Genomic DNA, 4,042 nt, shown 5'->3' with positions numbered 1-4,042 from the left:
TTCAACAATGAGCAGAGCTCATACCGCATTAGTGAGTAAATAAAGACCCAAAAGAAAAATGTTAAACAAGTCAAACGAGAAAACAGTAGGCATAATTTATGTATAGTAATGCCGATTTAAGTGTATCAAACAATTTAGGAAATATTTAAAACTGTTCAAAGAATTTGCACGTGTAAATACTTTAATCGAAGCCATCGACTGTGCTTGGATTTATTCTAAAGCTATCGCGTCATCCGCCACAAAATTTGTCATTGTCTTCTAACTCTCATATATAGTGTATTTCATTTACCGTACACCTTAGCTAAGCCACTAACACATAGTGTATAATTGTGTATAATTAGTGGTAGAATCTATAAAGATAAGGTTGACGAATTTGCACTTAATGCCCTCGTGTGTATCTTGTGTGTAATAACGCTAGGTGCGTCTTCAAACGACTGCATGGTTATATAGTACATTAAAGCAGAGACATGTAAAAAGGCCACAGTGCGATGTGAAATTCAAATTAAATATAGGACGTCAAATTATAAAATAAATAATCCTTTCAGTAATTTTATCTCACCACCATCAGATTAATCTTATTCCTTATGAGATAAATATCAATTAGAATAGTACTAATACACCACAAAACATCAACTTTTTTTTATAAAATTTAAATTCAACATACCAAGATTAATGCTTGACGAAATCTGCAAACTGCTGGAACCAGGTAATGAATTCTTGGGATCAGTGGTTCTCCTTCTTTTGAATCGCGTTTTCTTCTAAACGGGGCTCCTGATGTGAAGATATTGTTCTGCCATTAAATTGATCACCGGTCATTGAGCCACTGACCATAGGCGCTTGGGTGTATGATACAGATTATTTTTTTTGATTTTTTTTTTGCTGATTAAAATATTCAATTTTCTATATTTATAATACATATCTATCACTTCTGTGCATGTCTCACCTAGTTTCGAGTGATTTAAACGACCCAGAGAAAATACCCAATTTTACTATCCATACTAAGAAACAAAAAGGCAACTAACTCGACGCCATTTTTCTGCTATCTATAAATAAATAGATTGACCTACCTGGATTCCCCAACGATTTCTCTGGGAAAACGTGCCTTCCTTGCCGTCAGATCGCAGACATCGTTTATATTTATCAAACTGGTATTGGTCGTAACATTTTTAGTCCATCTCCAGCATTAGTCCAGTCAATATAGCGAATAACCTCAAAGTAATTGCAACAGAAATTAATTTTGTATTTTTTTATTTGCACATTACTAAAGAAGAACCATGAAAAAATCGGACAAAATCGGAAAAGGGGAAAGTGTTATAATTTCACTTTTTGTTTTTTACATGATACCTCGTAAAATCGTCACAACTTCAGCGCGCCATACGTGTTATGGGAGATAACTCGTCACTCAGGGTCAAACAAACTTGTCAAACAAATTCTAATTTATGTGAATATCAACTAATAATATGGACATATCTTAATTCACGGTAAGAAATAATGTAGATTATAATTTTTAAGGTGGAAACATTATAAAATGACATAAAAAAAAGTTTTAAAAGATGTCATTTAACACATTTTTCGTATGTCAGCGCTCAGACTCAAATATTTCCTTTAAAACATTGACCGTTCACTCTTTTCAACAAAAAACCTAAGGAAAGACAAATTATATATTGATTTTCACTTATATTTTAACATATAAAGAATTTTGAGAAAGAAAAAAATATCTTTTAATGATTTTATACAACGTTACTTTGTCGCAGAAAAAAATCTATGGAACGCCGTTAGTGCAATAAACGTAAATTAATTCATATACGCACAATTACGATGTTTTGTTCTTACAATAACTTTACAAAGTTCTACTTTGAAATTTAAGCTGGCTGGTGTTAAAAGACTGCGTTAAGTGTGAAGTTTATCCAAATCTCCTTTTATTTATATTTATTGCATACAATTATATTTATCATTGAATGTGTAATCAACAAACGAAATGGCATAAAATATTGTCAGAAAATGTGTACGCATTGTTTAATATAAACGTTTATTGTTTTCCATGGTCTTTTACCATTTTGTTCCATTTTTGTCTTTTCAACACTTGAAAAGACCCTCTCATCCTGAACAATTACTTTCATTATTACGCTTTATAAGGTAAATTAACTAGTTTCATTCTTTGCAGAGTATGTCCACAGATTTCAGTAGAAAGCAAACCAGTGTGTGTACCAAACAAATGATCCCAACTAGTTTAAACTAAGTAAAGGTAAGAAATAAAAATAAAATCTTATTGGATTTGGAAGAAAATTAAAATTCCTTTAAAGTGAAGAACTTACGATACGGGAACTGTTGAACAATTGTTAGAAAATCAATGAAAAAAAAAAACAATAACCGACAGAAAATAAATCGTAAACGTAATAGCACATGTCCGATCCATAATGCATATTTCTTTTTAAATTTCTAAAACAGTATAACAATTGTTGCAAAAATATAAGTATAGACCTTTACTGAGGGATTATCCATCCCAACTGTATGCTTTTTTATTGAATAAACTGCTGATACATTAAAAAATTTCAGGTACTTTTTGGTTATATAACTTCTCACGTTTTGGGGTATTTATATATACGTTGGCTTTAGATATTTGTGATAAAGCAGTCATAATGAGGTAAATCAAAATATACGCGTTGGGCTTAAAAATTATGAAGTGTTGCATTCGACACAATGTAGTATAACATATGACACACCAACACACAAATTATCTATATCGCTTTGAATATGTATTCATGACTATGTCATGAGTGTGATAGCTTTTGTTGTAGCTTATTTTTTAAGTAGTTTTCTTTTTTGCAGGTACCAATGGAAGGGTGCTTTATTTGCAAATTATCCATAAATGACGGAAGAGCAACTGTAACATTAAGAGAAAAAGGAGCCCGAAATATTAACGAGTTCAGCAAGCTACGAAATGATACCAAAGTTGCTAAATCTGGGGACGTAGTACACCAGGATTGTCGCAGGGACTACACAAATGCTAAGTCTGTCAAACAAAAAGAACTAGATTACAAGACTACTGAAAATCGGGTTTTAAGATCACAAGAACAGTTCAACTATCGAGATAACTGTCTTTTCTGTGGACAGTTTGCAGATGTTAAGGATAAGAGGAAAGGTACTGATGTTTTTCCAGTCCGAACAAAGGATTTCCAGAGCAATATAGAAAAAATCTGCCGTGAGCGAAACGATGAATGGGCTACACATGTATTAACCAGAATTGTATTTGTACATGATTTGCATGCTGCAGACGCAGTTTACCATCAGCGATGCAGTGTAAATTTTCGAACAGGAAAAAGCATTCCATCTGGAACACCTAAGCAGAGCAAAAATAAAACCGGCAGACCCCAGCATCAACAGGCACAAGCTGCATTCCAGAAAACTGTTGAATATCTCCTACAAAACGAGGATGAACAACTTACGGTTATTGAGTTAGTAGAAAAAATGAAAGATTACTGCGGAGATGCAGCTTATTCGACTGTTCATATGAAATCAAAAATCCAGAAGTACTTTGGAGATGATGTGATTATAACAGAAATAAATTGGAAACCAAATGTTATTACCCTCCGCAAAACTGCAACATCAATACTTCATGATTTTCATCAGAAGCAAAATGCAAGTGACCCTGAATCAGAGAAAATGAACATTATAAAAGCAGCAGCAAGTCTAATAAAATCTGACATCAAATCAAAAATTGGCACGAAAACTGAGTATCCATCAGTTTCTGATGTTGAATCTTTGGAATGCAATGAACACTACCTACCTGACAGTTTACGGTTATTTCTGAATAGTTTAATAAGTACCTGTAATCACAGTCTGAAACTTTCTGCTATTGGCCAAACAATAATTCAAGCTACAAGACCAAGATCATTAATAGCACCTTTACAAATAGGCCTTGCTGTACAAATGCATCACCATTTCGGTTCCAGATTTTTGATAGACTCTCTGTACAATATGGGATTCTCATCATCGTATTCAGAAGTACAAAGGTATGAAATGAATGCTGCAATGTCCCAAG

At 33.0% G+C, this 4,042-nt stretch overlaps 1 long non-coding RNA gene across 1 annotated transcript; it reads left to right on the top strand.

Moving 5' to 3' along the window:
• The first annotated feature begins 1,367 nt into the window (after window positions 1–1,367).
• On the top strand, window positions 1,368–3,519 carry LOC143043688 (uncharacterized). The gene is made up of 3 exons (XR_012968547.1): window positions 1,368–1,481; window positions 2,165–2,245; window positions 2,830–3,519. It is a non-coding gene; the product is annotated as an uncharacterized LOC143043688 (long non-coding RNA).
• The last annotated feature ends 523 nt before the right edge of the window (window positions 3,520–4,042 follow it).

Source organism: Mytilus galloprovincialis, chromosome 8, assembly GCF_965363235.1.
Source record: "Mytilus galloprovincialis chromosome 8, xbMytGall1.hap1.1, whole genome shotgun sequence".
Taxonomy (NCBI): Eukaryota; Metazoa; Mollusca; class Bivalvia; order Mytilida; family Mytilidae; genus Mytilus; species Mytilus galloprovincialis.
The sequence above is the reverse complement of the archived record's forward strand: the minus strand, read 5'-3'. Positions and strand labels throughout refer to the sequence as shown.